General features: G+C 47.4%; 1 protein-coding gene across 2 annotated transcripts in view; it reads right to left on the bottom strand.

The window, feature by feature from the left end:
- Window positions 1–24,812, bottom strand: part of KAT6B (lysine acetyltransferase 6B) — a 1,467,124-nt gene that overhangs the window by 1,044,069 nt on the left and 398,243 nt on the right. The window lies entirely within an intron of this gene.

Here is a 24,812-nt window from a genome sequence, read left to right as displayed (position 1 = left end):
ATGATGTTCCTTTTGTCTCCTTGCAGGTTCTGCTTCTCCGAGGTTCGAGGGAATAGCTGGACACGGTGAGCGTCACGTTGCAAGCTGAAAAGTAACGCAAAGCGTGTTGTCTTGCTCGGGTAAGGTTTAAATAGCCCCAACAAAATAGTCCAGGTAAAGTAGTCCCTAAGCTGCCACACCCAAAACACTATACCGCATAGCTTGGTTCTTAAGAACCAAGCTATGTGGATGCCTCCATGTTGGCTGACAATACAATAAAGTAGTTCCCAAGCACATTGTTTTTCATGGTGTATGAGCCTGGCGCCATAGGCGCCAGGACTGTCCCCATGAGGGCTTTTGAAGAGGATGCCAGGCTCTAGAGGCCCGAGTCCTGACTCCACCTGGCCAATGGGTTTGCCAGAGGGGGATTTTGGGCGAGGGTCGTGACACACCCTCGTCTCGTGAAAAGTCAAGTATGGGGGCTTGCAGGATAGGGCCTGGATCTCTCCCACTCGTCGTGCGGAGGTGATGGCCACAAGAAACGCAGTTTTCCACAACAGGAACTTCAACGGTGCCGAATGCAGGGGCTGGAAAGGTGGCTCCATGAGCCTGGTCAGCACCACGTTGAGTTCCCACACCAGGGCCGAAGCCTTCACCGGCGGGAATAAACGGAACAGTCCCTTCATAAATTCCTTCACCAGGCGATGAGACCACAGAGATGATCGTCCCGTAGTTCTGGTGTAGCAGGAGATCACCGCCAGATGTATTTTGATGGAGGCATGAGCCGACAGCGACAGCAGGTATGGCAGCACTTAAGGGTCCGTATTTCGCAGAGGGTTAATCTTCTGTGCATGGCACCAGACTGAGAACCTCTTCCATTTGTGTCCCTAGCACTAGAGAGTTGAGGATGCCCTGGCCTTTGCAAGCACCTCCTTGCAGTCCGCCGGGATATCGTACCCTCCAAACTCTAGTGCCGCAGGAGCCAGGCCTGCAAGTTCAGCGACCCAAGGTCGTGATGGAGGATGGCACCTCCTTCTCTGGAGAGAAGATCTGCGTCTGTCGATAGTTTGACTGGGGGGGTATGGAGGGAGGACGCTGACAAGTCCAGAAGGTCCGGGAACCAGATCTGTCTCGGCCACGCCAGTGCGACAAGGATCATCCTGCACTGGGACCTCTTGAGTTGGTTGACGAGTCGCAGTAGCAACGGCAACAGAGGGAACGCATACAGGAACAGGCCGTCCCAGGGGAACGAGAAAGCATTGCCCATGCTCCTCGGCTGGGGAAACCTGCTGGCGAACCTCTGGCACTTTGAGTTTGCCGCCGTCGTGAACAGGTCAATCTGGGGTGTGACCCATCGTCAGAAAAGCCGATCCACTTGGTCCCGACGCAGCTTCCACTCGTGGCATGATCGCAGCTCCCTACTCAGCAAGTCGGCGATGGTGTTTTTTATTCCTGCTAGGTGGAGGGGTACCAGAAACACCCCCTGGGCAACGGCCCAGTGCCACAGATCCTGGGCTCCTTGGATAGGGCCGGGGACCTGGTTCCTCCCTGCTTCTGGATGTAGAACATCGTGGTGATGTTGTCGGTGAAGATCCTTACCACCTTGCCCTTTAGGGAAGGGAGAAACGACCTGAGAGCCCAGAACACTGCTCGGAACTCTAGGATGTTGATGTGGTGTGACTTCTCCTCCGGGAGCCAAAGGCCTCTCGTGTGAAGATCTCCAGTGTGAGCTCCCCAACCCTCTCAGGAGGCATCTGTCGTCACTGTCTCCTGGTGTGTTGGTGTCTGAAAGTCAGTGCCCACCATGAGATGCGTGCGGGTGCCCCACCCCCGAATCGCTTGGCGGAAGATCTTGTAGAGCGGGATCTTCTCTTGGATGCAAGCGGTGGGCACCTTCGAACGGGCGTCGAGGCACTCCTGCAGAAGACGCATCGGCAGCCTGCATAGGCGCACCAGGTAGATGCAAGAGGACATCATGCGAGTAGTGACTTGATGGACCTCACCCTGGCCACGTCCGTGGCCAGCAGGCGCTGCACCTTGCCCAAGATGGCCTTCGTCCTTTCCTCCAACGTGAAGCCAATCGTGCCACTGTATCGAGCTTGGCTCCCAGAAAGAGTGCGACCTGCGACGGAACCAGGTGGGATTTGGGGGAAGTTGATGGAGAATCCCAGGTCCATGAGCAGTTGGACGGTCTTTGCTGTGTGCTCAACTGCGAGCTCCCTTGTCCTTGCTCGGATAAGCCAATCATCCAAGTAGGGGTAAACGTGGATCCCTTGCAGGCGCAGACGCACCGCCACTGGTGCTATGCACTTGGTAAATACCCTGGGCGCCGACTTCAATCCGAATGGCAGGGCCTTGAATTGGTAGTGCCGTTCTTGTACTGCGAATCTGAGAAACCTTCGGTGTCCTTTTAGAATGGGGATGTGGAAGTACGCATCCTCCAAGTCCAGCGACGACAGGAAGTCGCCTGCCTCCAGCTGTCTCAGCACATGCTGGAGGGTGACCATGCGGAACTGGGCCTTGATGTATTTGTTTAACCGACGCAGGTCCAGGATGGGGCGCCAACCGCCTGTCTTCTTTCTGACAAGGAAGTATCTTGAGTATACTCCGGAGCCCCAGAGCCTCTTCGGGACGGGCTCGATGGCCCCTTTCTTGAGCATCACCCTTACTTCTAACAGCAGTTGTGGGATGTGATGTTCCTTCCTGGACACGGGAGGAATTCAGGGGCACTTCCTTAGACATTCGAGAGTGTGCCCGTGGGCCAGGGCATCCAGCACCCAACGGTCGGTTGAGATGGACTCCCACATGCTGATGAACTTCGCGCCTCCCACCGAGGTGCTCAGGTGGGGGCCCGATGCCCCAGGCGGTTAAGTCCTGGCTGGAGGCGGCCTTGCTACCCTGGCCTCCTAGGCCACGGCGACGGGGTCCTCCTGACTTGCCGCGCCCTCTGTAGGCCTCTTGTGACGAGGAGCGGGCTGCCTGGCGGTACGTCGAGGAGTCACCGCCGAATCCTTTGGAGGCACCTTGCTTGTCTCCGGAGTTCCGAAAGGGCGGCCGTCGTTGCTGCAAAACTCCCAAGGCCCGAGCCGTCTCCGTGTCGGTCTTGATGGCCTGAAGTGACTCATCTACTGTCTTTCCAAACAGGTTGTTCACGTTGAAGGGCATGTCCAGAAATCTGGTCTGCACGTCTTGGTGGAAATCAGGTGCCTTGAGCCATCACCGCCGAAGGCAAAAATTCGTTGCCCAACTGGCGGAACCCAGTGTCCGCGATGTCCGTGGCCACCGTTATGGCGTGGTATGACGCCACCTCACCTTCCTGTAGGATCCCCAGGGCCTCCGCCCCCTTGTCGTCCGGTAGGAAGTCCAGCAGGGGGGCAATCTTGTACCACAACTCCCTGTCGTAGCAGGCCACAATCGCTAGGGCGTTGGCCGCCTTAATTGTCGTCGCCGCGGACGAGATGACTGGTCGTCCCATAGCGTCCAGTTTCTTTCCCTCGCCGTCAGGTGGAGAGGTTGAAGTTGAAGCAATCGCCCCCGCCACCTTCTTTTTGCCCGCCCCCGAGAAGACTGCATCCGGGGTCGGCTGCGCCCTGAGGCAACAAAGGGGCGGAATCGGGGACCCAGTACTACTTCTCGTACCGATCCCTCTTGGCAGGCGTGGTGAACAGGTTCTTCAGGAGAGCAAGTCTCTCGTCCCAGATGTCGTCAAGCAATGGCACCGCAAGGACAGTCTTCCTCTTGGCCTCAGGCCGTTGATAGAGGAAGCCTTCCTTCTTCTGTTCTTTGGGGCAGAGCTGGAAGAGCTTGGATGCCCTGGAAACCATGGCGTGGAAGGAGCCAATTTCGTCGGGCGGGCAGGCCCGAGTGGGTGGTGATGGAAGGCCCATCCTGTCGTCACCTCAGTCGTGATCCGTCCCCGTCGTGGCCATATGTGTTCCAGTGTCATCCCTAGGATCAGGTGAAGGAGATGAAGGCTGAGCGGGATGTGAGGGTGGGGGGGTGAACTCTCCTCCGCTTGTTTGGAGGACCCGGTTCTGCTGGGTCGTCCGTTGGGGGTAGAGGCAATCTCGTCCTTATCTCTGTGCATAAGGTTTGGATTACCATCAAAATGGCCACCGAGTTGTCCGGCAATGACTGCGACGGGTGCGATGGTTGCTCCTCCTCCTCCTCCTCAGGAGCCTCGTCAGCGCCACCGTCGCTTTCTTCGTCCGCCTCCCCGGGATTCATCCCATGGGACCGGACCACCTCAAACCTCTTGTTGAGGCCTTGCACGACTTCAACCAGCTCCTCAGAGGCTGTATCCGTGATGGCCACTGCCCCCCCCCCCACTTTTTCCACTGGGGTCTTCACGGGGGTCTTATCGATGGGCTGAAAAGAGGATTCCCTCTGCGGTGGCAGGGAAACTCTGGGCCTCGAGGTAGTCTCCACTGGGGTAGCCTCCATAGGCTTCGCCAGGGCCATCACAACTCCCTCAATAGAGGCCATAGCCGGGTGAATCAGGGCCTTCACGACTTTTGGCGTGCTTGAGGCCTTCACCTTGGAGGGAGGGACACTGCCTCGCTCCCCCTCGGCTGCTTCCGTCGGGATCGACTGGGGCTTCTCCAGAAGCTTACCCGGGATCTCAGACTTTCTCTTCCCCGAGCCAGAGCGTTGGCTCGTGGTTGATGGCGTCGGTGAAAGTGTGCCCTACCTGGCAGCCAAAGAGCCTGCCCGTTCGGCACTCCCGTTGCCCGCGGACTCGCGGTGCTTAGCCTTCTGATGGGCCCCCGTCGCCGGAGCGCCCTCAAAGGACTTAGAAGACCGCTCGGACCTCTTCTTCTCACCTACCGCTGGGCTCTTTCCTTTCAGCCAGTTGGTAAGGCAGATCCGTCGATGCCTCATGGTCCACTCAGACATGTTCTTGCAAAACACACATTCCTTCTCCACATGCTTTTTGTCTTCGTGAAGGCAGTAGGGGCATCTAGAATGCTCGTCGTCGAACACATTCTGTAATCTGCATCCAGGGCAGTTCCTGAACAGCTTGGATCAGGGCGTCGAGCTTCCCTTGTCCTGGGCCATGTCCTAGGCCTCAAGGTCGTCTGGAATCCTCCAAGAAGCGTACTCGATGAAAACTTCGCAGAAAATTCTGAAACGGGTCCCCGTTGATCGGAAGTAGAAACGGTGGAGCTTGAGGCTCGATTGACCGAAAAATGAGATTAAACTCTTTGAAAAATTGCAAAACGCAGTAAAAGCTTGAGAGCTATAGCACGAGGACTCCCAACACTTGAAAGTGCGCTAAAAATCTGAGTATGGCTGCCAGGGGAGGGGCTTAGGGATAGGGCAGTCATTGGGGCAGTATGACCCAGAGACCAGCGATTGGTTACTACTAAGAAAGAGATCAGAAACGAAACTGACACTGATTTTTTCTTAACCGGGTATTCCCAGCCTGACGGGGAATATTCATGAGCATGTGAATCCATGCCAGACCCCATGCTGGAAAATTCGATGTTTTGGAAGCGCGCGCGTTCCAATACTGTTTTTTCCTTTTCTCGTTATTGCAGTTCGCGATGTTCGAGCAGCAGCTGTGGAAGTGGATCGCCGGAATTCAAGTTAGTACTCACAGGTGCGTGATGTTGTTTCTTCTTCTCGGTTTCCACAGATTGCAGCCCGGTTGAGATGCTGAGTGCTGGATGGTGTATTCTCAGGTAAAACAGAATAATCTTGTTCTTGTAGGATTACAGGAAGATGCTGAAGACCAGGAGCTGGACACGGTGAGCGTCACGCTGCTAGGTGCAGAATAAAGCAAAGCGTGTTCTGCAGTCTGGGTGTGGTTTATATAGCCCAGGTAAAGTGGTACCAGGCAAAGTAGTTCCAGGTCTGCCACACCCAAACACTAGACCGCATGGCTTAGTTCTTAAGAACTGGGCTGTGTGGTCGCTTCCATGTTGGATTTAAAGGCCCATGTATTCAATGGAAAGTAATGGTAAGCATCTCCTTGCAGTATATGAGCCTGGTGCCAGGACTGGCTCCAGGAGCCTTTTTGCAGAAGTCTTGAGGCCCTTAGAGTGACTGTGGGAGCTTGCTTGTGGCCCAGCTTGTGGCCCCCGACAGTGGTCATGACAGTGGAATGCCCCAATATCATCCGGTGGAGATGGTTGCCCCGGACTACTGGGCTGCTCCACCTCAGGGTCCGTATCCTGGGCATCGTCCCTCATCGGCGACGAAGACACCGTCGACAGGCTATCACGCGGAGCACTCTCCAGGTCCAACTCCCCTTCTTCAGGAATACTTGGTGGACGGTCCAACCACACCAGCAATGGCAACCGTGCCAGAGGCAACTTCATAGGAGCCTCACCAGGGAAACTGCCGACCACCGGCACCACCGTACTCTGAGGCAGTGGCAGCCTCGCATCCAATTGCCCCAACAATGACTGGAGCGTATTTAATACCTGCAAGGACAGCAGGGATTGAGTATTGGCCAACGGGCGGCCTAGCCCCCACCGCACTCGACAGCCGTGCAATCTGCAGACCCAGAGCCGACAGATAGAAAAGCAGCTCTTGTTCCTCCTCCATCCTTGAGGTAACAGAATACGCAGCTGGTTCTTGTTGCAAAATGTCCACAGGAAGCATGGGCTCAAAGCCGGACGACTGCCACGGCCCACCCACCCGCAACAAGCCTTCCGACTCCATCTGCACCGATGGCGACAGCAGTGGACCACTTTCAGTCAGCGTCGCGGACGGCGCCCATGACACCACCGTCAACGACGGAACAGCAGAATGTACCGCCATCGTCGACTAGGGAACATCCGCCAACTCTCGTCGTCAGAACTGCAGCCTCCACGGTCTTGGCCTTTACCGGTGACCCAGACTTTTTGGAAGAACCACCAGAACGGTGCTTCGAAGAATCCCAGCTGGACGAGGACTTCTGATGATCTCTAGATGAGTGACTCGGGAAAGGATCCTTCGGCTTCGCCAGTCATTTGTCTGACAAATTTGACTTCTCGGGCCTACCACCAGAGCCCTTGGACTTGTCAAGCCGATATGACTTGGAAAGAGAGGACCCACTCGCCCCCTTCGAATGATGCAACCTGGACGTAGAGGACTTGCTACCTCTCCACACAAGTAGGTAACTTTGTCCGTTGCTTCTTAACAGAGGGTTCCGCCGACGTCGCTCGGCAGTGCTCAGAGGCCTTCTCAGCTCTTCCTTAAGACTGGCTCCCCAGGCCGAACCCACTTCCGAAGCCGGGTAAGTGCCCTTCTTTAGCCAACATATGAGCCGTCGGTTACAGTCTTTCAAAGACTTCTAAGAAAACCCCTGGCATATCTCACAGGCATCTGCCGAGTGATGGGGGTACAGATAGACAGTCCGTATGGCCATACCTTTAGAAGACCTTCTTAAAGCCGCAAGTAGCACAAGGCCGAAAGATTTTTTCTGGGCCACAGATGACATACTGGCCAGATACAAAAAGCACGTGATCCCACAGTTTGGGGACGGTTGAAATCTGAAGGGAAGCTGTGGGGGCGGGGCCATTTATATCAGACGTCCAATTGGCGTGGCCTAAAGCACATGAAAAGAAAGTCGATTGGACACTAAAGTGTCGAAGTTTTCCATAGGAAAATGCCAAGTTAAAAATTAACTGAGGTTTCCCAGCCTGACGGGAAATATTCACAGCATGTGAATCAATGAAAGATCCAATGCTGTAAAAATGTTTAAGCACAGCTTTTCTCACCTGTGAATCTGCTTTAGAATGTGTGTCAATGCAGTAATGCTGAGTAAAGGTATGTATGGATCTCCATTTAGCTGCTTTGCAAATGGTGTCTAAAGGGACGTTTGCAATAAATGCCAAAGTAGCTTCTGTGCCTCTGGTAGAGTGAGCTCTTGGTGTGAAAGGCAAGGTTTTCTTTGATAGGGAATAGCTGAGATGTATGCATTTCACTCTCCATCTGGAGATGGCATTCTCGGAAATGTGATCACCCTGCTGTTATGCTCACCTGGCTCCCACAGGGGCGTCGGTCGGACCCGGACTGCTGCGGCCTCCACCCACGTGATGCGTAGTGCAGGGATGACTGACTGGATCTGCCCTCCTAATCTTGTCTGCTTGACCCGTAGAAATATTCTCCTACAAGTGGAGAGATGGATTTAGCCACTTGTGGATTCAAGTGATAGCACCCCCACTGTCCTCCCCACTAATCACCTCTGATGTGCCCTCTCAGCAATCTCACCTTATGTTCTTGAAGGATGAGCCCTCCATCCAGCGAAGAACGCAGGGGCGCATTGATGACCAGTAACTTCACTGGCCTGAAGATATTGGAAGAGTTGTAGACGAATCCTGACTCCAAAAGGTCCTGGCGAAGAGCCGTAAGTATATAGTTCGTAAGAGTTCAAAATGTCTGGAATTCACTCCTGTCCAATACCTCTTTTATCTTGCAGCTTTGACCCAATAAGAAGATTGACAGCTGAAAGCACTCCGGTAAAAGTCTGCGTTACCCAACACTGTCCTGTAAATTATGCCAAGGGTTAAACTTGCTGCTTTCTCCTTTTCTTACAGGTGCTGCATAAGAAGATGCGGCGTGCTGATTAATAATACCTCCGGCGGTAAAATCAGGTAAGCATATGGCGACTAAAGAGAACGTCTGTCTGTTCTCTCTGCACACCTTGTTGTTTCTTGTCCCCCTTAGGTGCCAGGATTCGGCGATGTAAAGATGGAGGTAGCGCCGGATCGAAGAGATGCTGCGTGGAACGGTGAGTATGGCGCAGCGCTGCTACTGGCGATGCAACGCGTTTAAAACAAAGTCTTTCCTCTGGTTTGAAGCTGCGATGAATCCAGAATCAGGTAATAAATCAGGTAATACTCTTGTTCTAACCTTTGCTTCTTTCCTTCTTTTAAGGTGCTCCAGGTTTGAGGCATGGCAGAAGGCTGGATGCTGCTGCAGGCACGGTGAACGTTGCGCTGCTGGATGCAGAATAACGCGAAGCTTGTGCTGCTCTTCGCGCGTGGTTTAAATAGCCTCCAAAGTAGTCCCAGGTAGGTATTCCTCCCCGACCACACCCGAGTAACAAAATAGTCCCCAAGGTAAAGTAGTCTCTTCCAGGCCTAACATGGGCTTGGATCTTCTTGCAGCATGGTCTGCATCAGGTAAGTGTGCACCTATGAGCCTGGCGCCTATAGCACCAGGACTGAACCCAGACAGCCCCTAGCAGGGGTTTCTGGGTTTTCTCAAGGCAACATGATGCCTGCTCCCGGGGCTGATGGACGTGGTCTGGATGCCCGGGTGTATGCATCATGACACCTGCCTGCCAGGTGCTATGGAGACAGTTAATCTGTTTTTCTTAGCGGTTTTGTTTACATAGTACAATACTGCTATCCTTACATTCAGTGTATGGAGGTTTCTCTCAGCTGAGTTGGATGGATTTTGAAAGAATGCGGCAGTTCACTGGGTGGGAATTTAGATGAAAATATAGGATGTGTTCTAAGCACTTAGTCCCTGTGGATAACAAAGAAAGGGTCTTGCACTGACAATGCATGTAGCTCATTTTTCGCGCCTTGAAACACTTGTGTATAGGCGCGTTACAAATGCCACATCATATCATAACCCGTCTTATTGAGTTAACAGCTACTATGAAGGCTGTCTTGTATGTTAGGTGTTTGAGGCTCGATTTGTGCATATGCTCGAAGGGTGGACCCATGAGCTTTGAGAGTACAACATTAAGATCCAAACCTTTGAAATGGGGGCGGGGGGAGGTAAAGTCTCTTTACTCCTTCTATGAAAGCGTTAACAGGGGCTTTCCACCAGGACACCATTTTTTGTGAAGTGGGGTACGCAGGCAGAGCCGCTAGATGAACCTTAACGGAGTTAAATACTAGGCCAGAGTCTACTTAGTGGAGCATATAGTGAAGAATGTGCTATGGGGTACATTCAATAGGGTTTACATCTTTTGATCTACACCATATTACAAATGTTTTTCATTTGTTGAAGTAGCAGTGCTTGGTGTTAGGTTTGCATGCTACCTTGATGATATCTATACACCTTTGAGGTGTAGACCTCAAAAATGTGTAATTTTAAGTGTCCAAACTCTATGACTTCAGGAGCTAGGCTGTCAAGTTCATCGACTGAGGATGTGGGTGGAGTGTTGTCCCCCCGCGTTGGGATAGCATGTTGTAGGGGCACGGGAGTGAGATTGGTTCGCACATCGCCAGTTTGAGCAGATTTGGAAACCAAGGTTGTCTCGCACACATAGGAGCAACCAGGAGTAGAGTAGCTTGTTCCTGGCGCATCTTGTAAACTATCCCGATCAGGATTTGGTGTTGGTGGAAAAGCATAAGCAAAATTCCCTGACCAGCTCATCCACAGGGCGTTCTCCTTGGGTCTGGGTGGCGAAAACCAGGTGCAAAGTCTGGCCATTGTGCATTTAGGTTTATGGTGAACAAGTCTAAGGAGGATAACCCCAGAGGGAGAAGACTTTCTCTAGAATTCCTCTGTTGAGTTGCCACTCGTGTTCCTTGGGTAGAGTATTTCTGCTTCAATTATCTGCCAAAGCATTGAATTCCCCTGGAACGTGTTAAAACACTAGGAACATGTTCCGTTTGAGTGCCCCCTTTCACATTTTCTGGGATAGTCTGGACATACTGTAGAGTGTGCCCCTCCATGCTGGTTTGTATAAAACATGGCAGTGGTGCGGTCTGTGAGGACTTGCAGCGTTTGGCCCGTTCGATGCAGCTGTAAAGCTTGTAGGGCTTTGAGTACCACTAGTACTTTCTAAAGGTTGATGTGGTTCTGGGCTGTGATCTGTGTCCACAGGCCATAAGCTATGTGGTGAAGGTAATGGGCTCACCACAGTGAAGCTTCTTTTGTAATTATCAATTGGACTGGAGGATTATGAAAGGGTTTTCCCTTTAACAGATTTTCCTTTGCCCACCAGCCATGTACCAGGATTAGCGAAACCACCACTAGATCGTCCCACTGACCGATTGCCCGAGACCATTGTTTTGCTAACCACTTCTGCATTGGGTGCATGTGCAATCGTGAGTGTGGAACTAAATAAATGCATGAAGCCATCATCCCGAGCAGGCGCACTGCTTTGCGTATTTGCAGCAGTATGTTCTGAACACTTGTTTGAGGGGAAGACTAGCCACGCTCTTGTCTGTATGATAGCTCCTAGGAACTGTTTCTCTTCGCTTGGAACGAGGCTTGATTTGTTAGTTTTAATTGAAAACCCCAATTGGAACAGAAGGTCGATTGGTCTTTGTGTATTCTGCTTGCAAATTTGAGGGGACTCCCCAGTTATCAGCCAGTGTCCAGATAAGGGTACACTGGCATAGGAAATCTGCGCCACTACCGCCAACAACTTGGTGAATACCCTTGAGGCTATGCTGAAGGGGAGCAACTTACATTGGTAGTGTTGATTTGCTATTTTGAAGCGCAAGAATGTCCTGTGCGCTGGGACCATTGAAATACGAAAATATGCATCTTTCATATCCAATGTTGACATGTAGTCCCACGGTTTTAGCAGTGGGATTACTTCTTGTAGCTTTGTCATGCAGACCTTTTGTGGCTTGACATGTGTTTGACGGAAGCAGGTCTAGGACAGGGCGCATTGTATAGTATTTCTTTGAAACAAGGAATTATGTTGAATAAATACCCTTGTTTACCTGATTTGCCGAGAATCTCTATATCGTCTTTTTCTAGCAGTGCTTTGACCTTCTAGCAGAAGGCATTGCTCCTCTTGCGTAGTTTGTTTCTGTCTTGACGGGTGGTTGGTAGTCTCCAAATGAGTTCTATGCAATAGCCTCTTGCCACTGTGGAAAGTACCCACCTATCTGATGTGATACCGTCCCATGCGTGGGTAAATTGACAAATGCGACGACCTACTGGAGAAGCATGGGAGGGGACCTGGAGCAGGTGGTCATTGCTGGGGGGAGGAGCCTCTGGTTGAGTAGGCTCTGCCTCTACTCCTAGACCTTCTGGGCCCCCTTTGACATTTTTTGCTGGGAGGACTGCCCCTGCTATGAGCCCCAAGATGAAGTTTGTCCACTCTGATTATAGTTAGAAGACCGTTGGGAGTTTTGTCCTCGAAATCGGTGTGTATTATTCGTGCCTTATTGCACCAAAGGTTTGTTGGTAAGCTGTCCCAGAGACTTAAATGTGTCGTACTCTTCTTTTGCACTTTTCAGTGCGTCCTCAACTGCTTTCCCAAATAAGGCATTCAGTTCGATTGGCATATTAAGTAGGGTGGCTTGAGTTTCCAGCTTAAAAACGGGATTGTCTCAACCATGCATGGCGCTTATTGGGTACCCTCTGCTACTATAGGCCTGCATCATCTGCTGCGTCCAGATTAGTTTTAAGGATGCAGTTGGCCACTTGTGCTTACCCTAATTCACTTTTTAAAAACTGTTTTAAGGGGCTCTGGGACAGAGTCGATTTGTTGTATGACCTTGTCCCTTTCATGGCTTTTGTAACTTGCCAAGAGCGTGGTGTTATCAGCTATCCTTACTTGGTATGCAGCCAAGGAAGCTACTTTCCTGCCCAGTGCATATATGTTTTGCTCTCCTGGGCAGGAAGGGCTTCAGCAGAGGCCAAGGGCGTGCCTGCTCTTTTTCTTGTGATAGTTACGACGAGCGTCAGGCTTCAATTGAACCCTAATGTATAATGGGTTGCAGGGTTCTGGCCTGAACATCTTTCAAATACGCAGGTTAACTGCCCTTGTAAGGTTGGAGGCTAGTAGGGAAGGCTGAATGTGCATCTGGATGGACTGCAGGAGTGGTATAAACTGCTGCAGACCACTTATCCCCAAGGATGTCCTCTACAAAATCTTTGTCGACTTGTGCGTCTTGAGTATCGATCTTTAAATATTCAACAGTCTTTAGGAGGAGCTCATTATACTGCAGCAGATTATCTAGAGGGGAGTCAGCCACAGATTGGTCATGATGGTCCAGATATTGTACAATGTAGACGCCAATGTCATAATACTGATCTGTGTCTTATAGGTCCCCTTGGTCTGCTATTGAACCAGGATCTGGAGAGCCTGAAGTGTCAATGTAATGGAGGTCTTGGGAAATGTCCTGCAAAGTACCTGGCTAGGTAGTGTCTAGTCGTGGTCTTTTGGCAGCAGGTTGGTCTTTAGCTGCCTCCTCTTGTGAGGGCCCTTGGAGGTCGGACAGTTGATCAGAGTGACGATCAAAGTCAACAAAGCATGACATTTGTTGCATTAGCTTGTCGATAAGGGATCCATTGGTTGGAGCTTGGAAAACCTGTGGGAACAGGGGTAGAGATATTCTCTGATGTAGAGAGTTGTTTATACTGCATGGCCCGTGAAAGGGTGTCACTAGAGTGCTCTTTATCCTTTTAAAATAGGGTATTTAGAGAGTAGGGGTGTCAAAGATTGAGTTTTTCGACACTTTATTCTTGTGGAGATTGGGGCATGTTTTTTAATAAACTCGCTCAAAGCAGATTGAGTTAGGCGAAGGGTGCCAAGAATGTACTCTATTTGTTAATAGTATGGAGGACAGCTTTAGCAAATGTGGCTTTCTCTCCTGAAAATCAATCTACACAGTAGAATGTACTAAATGTATACAGGGCCTTCCATGTTGCCGCTCTGTGAATGTCCCTCACTGGTACACCTCTTTCTAGAGCCTAGGAAGCAGCCACCCCTCTAGTGGAATGCGCCCTCAGACCTTCGGGTGAATACTTGCCTGCCAATGACTAACACTCAGTTATACACAACAATCCATCTAGAGATGGTTTGTTTTGTGGCTGCTAAGCCTAATCTTTGACAGGCATAACCAATGAAAGGATGATCATCTTGGCGAATACTTGCAGTTCTTGTAATATGGAAACTTTGTACCCACTTTGGGTCTAGGCGATGTAGTCTCTTTCTCCTTAGATAGATGAGGAGGATAAAGAGATGGTAGTGCAATACGTTGTGCCAAATGAAATTGACAACTTTTGGCAGGAAAGATGACTTAACCCTTAAAACTACCTTAGTGTTGGAAAAGGACGTGAAAGGCTTTTTAGAAGATATAGCCAACAGCTCACTTACCCTACGGGCAGATGTGATTGCTACTAAAACAGGAGTTTTTATGGTGAGCATCCTTAAAGGGCATGCATGTAAGGGCTCAAAGGGAGCTTCCATAAGACATCTTAGTGAAAGATTTAGATCCCATGATGACACGAAGAAAGTATGGATTACAGATACACCTTGCACTATTTACTTGCTGAAGTTTTGTTCACTTGGTGATTTTTGCTTTGGTTTGGTAACGTTGTCAATTTTAAGTTTTTTAAGGTGCAGAGGAGATACTACATGCCTCGTTTATGGGATGTTTACCGGAATACGAAGAACAAAAAAGTTCCCTATTTGGGGAACTCGCGTCTCCTGCACACTGTGATTGGCTCAATTGATAAGCAAAACTTTCTATATTATTACCCACATCTAGGGTTGTTAATGAGTAATTGTATCCAAGAAGGATTGTTATTCCAATCTTCAATCTAGTTGTGGTTTCAAATAAAACACTTTAAAGTTGCTGTTTCTTAAATTCAGGTTTTTTTCATGCCCAACGCGTTTTCGAGAATGTATCTCTCTTCTTCAGAGGCTATTTGTTTTCTATAAATAATGTATTAAAAAAATCATTAATCAGTACATATCCTGATTTGTGCAATTTTCAGATGGTTTATACAGAGTAATATCAATAATTCATACATTCAAAATTTCTAATTTTTCAATACACGTATATCCTGTCATGCATTGCCCTATTGGAGAAAATTATGCATCATTTTACTCAATTACATTCTTCAATTTCCCAAAATCTTTTTTAAAGGATACAACTCATTGGTTGTCCATAGTGCAGATATACTAACATGATGTATGCAGGAACCCAGCCCTGATAAGAAGAAAGGACGAGATTCTCCATCTTTAAGATAGAGACAGGACAGAAGAAAATACAGGTTAGCATTTGGTATAAAACACTCTACCAATATAATTAACGTGTTATTAGAGTGAACCAGTATGCATCATCTAAATAGAATTAGACTATTGTCAACCAATGAGTTATAACCTTTAAAAAAAAATTTTAAAAAAGAGAAATTGAAGAATGTTATGGAGTACATACAATTATTGAGTACAAAAATACAATTGTGCAATACTGGTTTGCTTTTACTGGGGAAAAAAAAAGCATAACTTGTTAAAAAAAAAATTATAAAAAAAAAGAAAATCCCAATTGCAACTTAGTTTTCCATCTCATTAATTATGCAATCCTAAAATTCTAGGAAAACATGCACAGTGCTTCTGAAGCTGAATGGAAAGAAACCATTCCTTGTATCAGTGTGCAGTTTATTTTTTGAAAGGCTTCAGAGAAGTACATTCTGTTTCAGAGGTGGCTTGCAATGACATCCATGTAGATAAAAATCACAAGAAGCCTTCTGGGTTCTGTGAAGTAACCGGACCTTTGCACTGCCCTCTGCTCTAAACCTGTGTGTAAATGTACCCAGGAAAATAAAAGCTGGCGTATTTACAAGATTTTTATGCGTAAAAAGGCCTGGCACTCGCCTTATCTGGAGCCCTGATCCCGCCCTTTGTTTTCCAGCAGCTTGTTCTGGTGCTTGAGACAATCATTTTCAGGAGTCATTGTAGGCAGTTGACTAGTCGAATTGGCCTTTGTTAAAACCCCCTTTAAGTGCTGTGGGGTCTGACACTTACACTTCCCTGACGTGTCTTTTGGGGTAGAGTTATGAACGTGGTGGCGCATCCATTTCGTGCATTCTAGCTTCCATAGGTTAGTTGTTTTGAACAAGCTAATTTCTTGAAATGTCGCTCAACCGAAGTGGCCACTTGGCAGACGTTTCAGCTTCAAAGTCAAGACGTTTATGTATATGTTCTGATAGCGTCCCTAGTGCACTTACTTTGGTGTTTACTACAGCAAGTAAAGCAGTCTGGTCCTTAATCGCGTCATTTAGCGATTCATATAATTTCGTGAAGGGAATTAAAGCTGTTGATGCCGCCAGCACGTTATTAGAGATTTGAAGGCCAGCTGCTACTGATAAATGCTGTTTGTTTGATTGCGCATTAATAGTGTCAATTTGGCATGGCGTACTGGTGGGAGATGTAAAATTGTGCGCCTTAGAGTCAAGTCCTCGGTTGAACAAGTAGTATCTTTCAATAGCTCATCTCTAGGTCGTGGGGTTATGTTTGATGTAGGATTCGACGTAGTAGATGGATTGCAGGATCTTGGTGTGTTGATAAACTCAGCGGATTTGTGGGGCAGGGTTGCACTAGGTACCTGCCTCAGATCAGCTTGTGATAATGACGGAATAGTCCAAAAGGGGCGATGTTCTGCAATTGTAGTTTAAAATTAGTCTGGTCAGTTGAAGGTACAGTTGCCACCTCCAGTTATCGTCGATTTAATGTTTAAGAAGTCTGCTTTTAGACGAGCTGCAAGCCTTGCCTCACAGACGGCAGCGTCTGCTAAGTGAAATCTCAGTGTGCCCATCCCTGTGTTACCAGTCCCAACATTAGCACATAAGATGTGACAATTTCTATTGATGATATCCGGGATTGGAGCACTACAGGGGCTTAGGCACTCAAGGTCTTTACTGCCTGGTGGCAAACAATTGTGATCCTGTTGTAGTCATATTAGAGACATTTATTGCATTTGGAGTGGCTTTTGAGGATGCATTTTTTTCGTCAAGGCGTATATTGATTGCGTCGCCCTCAGATCTAGCCGCATCAAGAGGTGTACCATAAGTATCAGGCGGTTTTTCAAGAGGCAGTATTACAGCTTGGCAATATTATGGGGTGAATTCCTTGAGCTCCGATAATTTCGGAGCTGTCATTGGCTTGAATGTTACTTTCAGGTGTTGGAATCATATCGGCGTCAATGAAAGAACAGAGGTTTGTGGACTATTGACACAATTTCTTAATTCCAGTAATTCAAGATCTGTTCGCTCCATTTGTGCGACACCGATCTTCTTATGACTTGCAGTTAGTACTTCAAGCATAAAGTGAGGGTTAAATGAATGAGCGTTGTGATTTGGACAGGTTGAGGCGACTTGTAGTTGCGCCCCAGAGTCACATATGTTAATGTCTGTGCCAGCGGCGTTTTGTGCCTCACTATTCGCCTCCGACGCTGCCTCGTCATTAAAAATACTAACGACTTCATTCAAGTCTGGATTTAGGGGGGGCATTCAACGCAACGTGGAGTGTAAGCGGGCACAAGACAGCAGAGGCGGCAGAGTTGTTACCCTTCGCAGTGCCGTCAGGCTCACCTCGATTACGTGGCGGGTCATTCGCTGACATCTTCCGGTGTTTGGTGGATAGTCTGACGGGTCAAGGGACCCTCATCCGGCTTCCTGACGCTCCTTTGTTGAAGCCTGTTGCCACCCGTCAGTGTAGTTGAGAGTTCTCATGGTTGGGGAGCACACGCCTAAGAAGAGAAGAGGACCTACTTACTCCTGAACTATAAGACTCCAAGACTCTGCGTAGGGTCCGCGTCCGCTCCGCGGACTCCCAGGTTTTTTGATGTTATGTTAAAGGTACTTATACAGCGCACCGTCACAAACGGAATTGGTCCCCAGGCGCTCTGGCGGATCTGTAAACAGGAAGGACGGGAGGGTTAGTTGGGAGGAGGGGATAAGGAGAGTGGGAGAAGTGGTGTGCTGTTGGCAGCTTCAGCTCGGTATAGTGCTGGGCTTTGGTGCTAGTATTGAATCGGGCGAGGCCTCGAGTGCTGTGGGTGATGTTTGTGTGTTTTTGATGCATTGTGGTAAAGTGCGCGCGGATTGCTGGTAGAGAGTTGGTTAGGTGGCTTTGTGTGGGTTAAGTATGCAGAAGATTGAGGGTTGGGTTAGTGGGGTCTGTATCCCGATTCAGCTACTTCTGGTTCCATTAGAGTTGTATACCTGTGGGTTGGGTTGTTGCTGGTACCTCGTGGGCCGAGTTAAGGTGGTAGACAGACTGTCCCAATAAACCACAGCAGAGCAGCAGACTGCATGCCTTCAGCATTAGTGATGGCGTTTCATGAGTCTTCAGAGCCTTGCAGAGTACTGGGGTGTAGGGTGGGTCAGGGTGTAGGCCTGTCGTTCGTCATTCCCCCCCAGAAAGTCCTGCGTCTGACTAGAAAGGTCTGGGAGAAGCCCAGGGCCAACGCCCAGATGAAAATAAGTTGGACAGCCGGTTTTCGGCTTTTGGATGGAGAACCAGTCCTCCTGGCCTTCCATACTCAGCCGCACTCTGCAGTTGTGGAGACATGCCTAGACAAAGCCTAACAAACTAATCTAGTTTACATCCATTCAACCTTGCAGTCAATGGGGTACATTACTATAAATGGTCAGTGGCAGCAGAGTCTTTGCTCAAGGGTGAGTAATTGTCATTACACTGATCACAGGTGTTCTAGCCTCTCAAATCTTCAGGACTACAAATAAAACATCCAAAACCTGACTCTCAAGAAAGTGCAAGCGCCGTTCAAAAAACAAACAAATGAAAGTTACTTTGGTAATTGAAATAGAAACTCAGCAAAACCTGTCCCTGTGATAATCCAGATAGGTATTTAACTTTATGTAGCGCTTCATAAATGGTTTGTCATACATCTAGATACTGTGATCATTATACCTCAGCCGATAGTTAACCAACCTCTGAAGGATGTTAGCCAGTAAGATAGCTCAGCCGGTTGACCACTCATTGCTGCAATCTCTGCGTGATCTGTGGGTTCGAATCCCGGCAAGTCCAACTCAGCCTTTCATCCTTTCGAGGTTGATAAAGAGGTACCGACTTTGGTTTGGTGGTAATTGTAATAAATATGTTCTATGTACAGCGCTTTGCCAAAAGAGCTATATAAATAACCATTTGACCACTAGATTAGATATAGAATGTAGCATGGAGTCCTTGCCTCTCTGCACCGTTTTATCCTAACATTGGCATACCATTAGGTAGTAATAGCTCCATGAAATTAGGACTTTCATTAAACATCAAAATACAATTCTGCTATCGAATCTCAAAACACACAACAGCCAATAATATGCTTTATTATATAATTGGCTAGATTTTTGTGATTTCAATATTTAAATATATACAGGAGATCAAATGGCCAGAAATAATGCAGAAAGCTGCCGCATAGTAATGATTTCCATACAGTGCTTTCACACGTCGGCTGGATGTCGCATACATTTTACTGTTGCGAAGGGGAAAAGTCATTTTTACTCTTAAAAATCACATTTACTCTCAAAGTTTAAAAATGGAGTAAAATACTCCCACCTCAAAATCTTATCTGGAGCACTGGGCGAGATGTAAGGGTACCTTCTGCTCAGTCTAAACTTAGACAAACATCTTTACCAACAGACGTCTTAGACACGACTTTGCCCGCTACAAATCTTGTAAACACTTCTGGAGTCCAATGATTCAAAAAGATACGCCAACTTTAGCTGAAACAATTCCATTCAGCTTTATTTTTCTAAAACCAGCTCTAAAATGCCCCCCTGTGACAGTGATGCCTCCACCAACTGTAACAAATATGTTAAAAGCTGGCACATTCAGTCTCTTCTCAGGTTCCAAATTTGCGTCATTGGCCATGGGAAACAAGGCAGCTAAACCCATTGATCTTACCAAAAAGGTACCCCAAGGTGTGGGCAATGGTTGAAAATGCAAGTCCAATACTGCGAAGAAATATATTAGAAACTTAACTACCCCTCATCCGATCGCTATTTTCAAGCGTCCAGAAAAGAAAATTGGCGCAAATAAAACGATTTCATCTATTCATCCGACTACGAACATCGCAGAAACTGCCTACCCTCTAAACGGCCAAGACTAGAAGATGACTACTACAATGACGTTTCCCTCAATTCTGCAGCTATGGCGAATGTTTTTACATACTCAATCGACGACAAAGAGGTAATGGCAGTGGTGATCCCAGCCTGGCTCCAGAGGCATTTAACGATAGTTCTCCAGCTTGTGAAGATAATGGTAAAGAAAATCGGTTGATTAAAGCAGCTAAGCGAAAACTCTACGTTGGAAGTCCTGTAAGGGTCCCAATTGATACTCTTAAAAAAATTTCAAAAAATTAACAAACAAAAAAAATCAATCCTTAAGCAGACTAAATCCAACGGAGCAAATTTGATTCTGAAATGTACCACCTCACAGGCGAAAAAAACTGGGCACTCAAACACAGTGGATAGTCAGTCGAGCATTCCAGAGGTATTATACTTCAATTAGAGTACATACTCCTAGACAACGATGAAGTTAACCTGAACAGACGAAATATTATGAAACTGCTTAGCTGTGTGCCTATTCTTATAACCATCGAGTCCAACGACATCAATATAGTTGAATATTTATCTGAGCAATGCTCAGACTGGGTGGTGCTACACATACACTCCCAGTTAGTAGCAAACACCCTCAGAAGTGCGAAAAGTGAGCTACTAACATTCGGATATGAACTCTGGACTTCAAAAGTTCTTCTGAGTTTAAGACTCAAAAGCCTCCTTTGAAAGAAAAATCACAGCAATTTAGTCCCTGCAGAATGAACGAATCGCAAAGACGTGCCCTGCAGGACCATTTTGGGAAGTCTAGCAAAGAAAAGCAGGCAAGGAGATCTTCCTTGGACAATAATCTGCGAAACTCAATGGAGAAAAACATAAAAAGCCAATCAAAGCATCATTCGCGCTCCCATGAAGGTCGAGGGCAGGAAGGCTCCTTGATCTCGTGCAATACAATGCATTTATTTCAAGGGAATGAACTGAAGAAAGAACATTACACCATAATTTGTTTCCAAGGAACTTGGATGAGGACAGCGCCCGTTTGCGAGGGTTTCTCATTGACATTCTCACCAGCATTGAAAAACTTGTCTGGACACCCATTTTCTGGGCTTATAACCTTAACCATAGATGTTCCAGGCTGTTCAGTTATAAAGTCTCATCATCAAAATGCTTTTGTACAGGGCACAACTATTCATATAACAAACGACACATCAAATCAAGATAAATTCTTATTCCTAGTGAATGTGTATTGGAACCCGGAAAAAATCTCCTCAAATGCTTTTATTTCTTCAGTCCACTCCCTGATCGATGAATTCATGACAACCTACCCAACTTTCTCAACTATGATATGTGGAGATCTTAACTATTCATGGGTCGACTCAAGCGGAATGATTCAAGACCCAGACTACAAATTTAAACCAAGTCGTGGTAAGAAATAGTCCAATGAATTGGCAAGCAGGAACTGCATTATTCTGAATGGCCAAACACACAGCAATATACCAGCTCGCCCAACTTGGCATAGGAACGGCTCCTAAGAGACACTGGACTATATGTGGGTCTCACAGGACTTGGTTGCCAAAATTAACATCTTGGAAATTCTTAAAATGAAACAGTGACCATAACGCCGTCAACTTGCGCTGGGCAACAAATATTCCACAACAAACTCAATCATATGATATTCCACTTGAGATAAATCAAGGACTACCCGATCAGAATTAGACATGCAGGGATCACGCAACTTACAATGATATTGAGCACTGACTCCATAAATGGTGATGGGATTGTTGAGTATTTTCCATTATTGGCCCAATATAAACAATCGACAAGTGGGTTTAGTGCTGATAAACACAAATATCCGTACAGTAAAACAATAAATGACTAGAAGAAAAAGCTCCGGCGTAACCTTAAGCTGCTTAAGAGATCTTGTTCAATCATTGACTTCTTGGAAGCAAAAATGAAGTTGAAAAAGTATTGGAATTGGCTGCTAATGTTAAAATGTTTTCGTGAACAGCAGCAAGCTGAAATTATGGTCAGACTAATCTGCTCTCGTAAAAGTCGTGAAACTTGGTCTATCATAAACATGGGATCAAGAACACAGACCGCCAACATGATAGTTGGGGTTAGCAGAAATGTTTGGGTAAACCATTGTTCGATGGTCTTTAAGGCAACTTCTATATATGATCCGTCACAATATCTCGATCCTTCTGTGCTTTGGGACACTCGATAAAATAGCCTAGAGATTGAGGAATCGATTACGAAGTTGAAAAACTCTGGAGCTCCAGGCCCCGACGGTCTCACGAACTTCACATTAAAGAAAACACAAAACTGAGTGGGCATCGTTTATTGCAACCTTGTTTGCGAATATAGCTGAAACCAGAAAAATCCCTTCCTCATGGTAATCGGCGGTAGTTATGCCAATCTATAAAACAGGAGATCGAGCAGACCCAGCCAACTACCGCCCAATTGCCCTATTGTATGTTATCGGAAAAATATTTGCTTCCTTCCTACAGAAGAGATTGCCGAAATGGTCCAGTAAAGCACACCGACAACCGACAAACAGGTTTCACAAGTGGCGTAGAACTTAATCTTACGCTACTTAACCTTTTGAAACTGGAAGCCCTCAAACACAAGAAACCATTATTTTTGGCCTTCGTAGATCTCTGCCAGGTCTTTGCTAGGGTGGAACGGGCATTCTTATGGGACAAATTAATAAAATGGAAATGTCCTGCTGACCTACTGCAGATGCTAATTCAACTCCATTCAAACACCTCAATGAAAGTTCGCTTGAATGCCAATGACAACCTCTCAGAAAAGATCACCACCGAAAGAGGGGTCAAGCAAGGATGCCCACTGGCCACGCTAATCTTTAAGCTCTATATTGCCAATTTGCCTGAAGCACTTGCCAAATGTAATAGTTTCCCCCAAAAAAATAACAGACATCCGGTAGGTTGTGTGACCAACGCGGATGACCGTGCTGATAGATTCCACTCAAATCGGCCTTCAACAGATGTTAACCAAGCTGGACACATGTCAAGAAAAACAGTATGGATATCAAAGTTGAGAAATCAAAGGTAATTCCCTTCGGGACTAAACAAGGGAAGCAAGGGAACAACTTTAAATGGGTTGTAGCAGCAAAGCAAGTCCAAAGAACTAAAACCATTTGATACCTGGGGTTTTTATTTAACAAATCCATAAAAAGCAACCTGAAAGCAAAAATAAATACTCTTGCTCTACAAGGTGCCAAACTGCACTGTGAATATGGCAAATTTACACTTTTGCCACTTTTGCCAGTGATTCAATTCTACCGTCAAAAGGTTGTTTCAACAGTGACTTTTGGTAGTGAAGCTTGCCTAAATATTCACTAACATATGGAATCTGTTTGAAGGAAAGTTTTGGAGAAGGGTTCTGTATCTCCCATAAAATGTTTCCATTTTGGCAGTGATATACGAGCTGGGGCTAGAATCACTCTGTGCCTCAGTATTATGGAAATCACTTGCACTATATCGAAAGAGGTCGATATCAGACCAAGTCACTGCATATTCAATTTGGAAGGGAATACCGAATACACCTTATAATGGGTTACTAAAAGACTGGGTGACAAAAATATTAAATAACCTGACCCATGTAAGTGCTTCTGTTGAACTGCTACATACAAATCCTTGTGCTGTAAAAAAAAAAAAAAAAATCAGTCAGAGCGACTGGAGCGCGACGCTTGTTAGCCGTCAACCAGTGATGTTTGTCCGGTAAATCAAGTTCCAAAATACATTCCACAGTTTCCTTCGAGATATCATCGTGACCAGTTTTTGCGCCTACGATTGAACCTGTTGCCGACTAAGATGCTCTGGCTAAAACAAGATAAAGACACAACTAATAACTTTTGCCGGTTCTGTGGCATGCAGGCAGAATCGCTGAAACATCTACTGGCTGAATGTTTAGCGTAAAAATCAGAACTAACTGTGGCTATGGGAAAGTTTGCTCCTCTCAATGATAATATGGACTGGTGGTCTATTTTATTAGCTGGGCATAATAACATGTTGATATGTGCCACTATTGATTATTTAGATAAGCTATTAACAACCAACGGTTGAACTGACTGCTTATAGACTACCGGACGCCAGATATAAGGATGAGCTTTTAATTACTTACGGATGATTGATGTGTCTAGATGAGATTAGATATGTCTGTTCTAAATAACAGGTAAATGATTGAAGATCTGATGTTTAAGTTATTTTCTTGTTTTTGATTTTCAGTTCCGTTTGGAAAACATGTTCAAAAATCGGAAGTGTTAAAGACTTTGTAAAAATGTTTTGCATACAATACAAAAAAAGAAAATGCTAAAGTCTCTTAGATCTGTGCACTAACATTGTCCGCAACCCCCTTTTTTACTCCCAGACAAAGGGGAGTCCAGGGACACAGTAGTCGGAGGGGTCCCCGCCTGATCAGCACCCGAAGGTGGCTGGTTATCAACAGGCGGCTACGGGTGAGGAGTAGACAGGTTCTGAAGTACCAAAAAAGCATGGACTGGAGGAGGAATGCGCTGTGGCACTACCAGAGAGAATGGAGGAGGGCTCAGTGGAGGAGGCCTAGGAGGCACGACCTGCGTGATCACCTCCTTCATGATGTCCTTGAGGAGACCCCGTCCTCTGGGGTGAGCGCATCAAGAGGAGGAATCACTCGAAGAAGCAATCCTTGCATGCCGCCGGATTGCGAGGGGCACAGCCTCTTTTCCTTGGGTGTGTAACCAGAAGGCTGAGAGGGGTAGATGTAAACCTACAGAGACCATCCGCCTGAACCATAGGTCCTGCCGCCACTTCCTGAGGGTAGGGGACTGGCCAATTCTTGCAAGGCCCACTCTGTAGGTGAAGGACCCAGGAGAGGCCTCGACCCACACCTCCTCACCTCCCCCCCTCCCGAGTCCACATCCAGGATGGCGGATGGCCTTGTAGGTTCCAACACATGCTTGTCTGCCATCTTTGGGCCTGGTGCCATGCCCTGGGAAGGAGGGCATGTAGGCCCTGCACCACATGCAGGCTCAGACATGGAAGGGCACTCCTTGCCCCAAGAACCTGAAGCAGGAGCGTCAACCTCGGAGATGGCTCCGGTAGGCTGGGTGCCCT

The sequence above is a fragment of the Ambystoma mexicanum genome, chromosome 8 (assembly GCF_040938575.1).
Source record: "Ambystoma mexicanum isolate Mex_15411 chromosome 8, UKY_AmexF1_1, whole genome shotgun sequence".
Taxonomy (NCBI): Eukaryota; Metazoa; Chordata; class Amphibia; order Caudata; family Ambystomatidae; genus Ambystoma; species Ambystoma mexicanum.
Note: the sequence above shows the minus strand (reverse complement) of the source record. Positions and strands in the feature narration are given on the sequence as shown.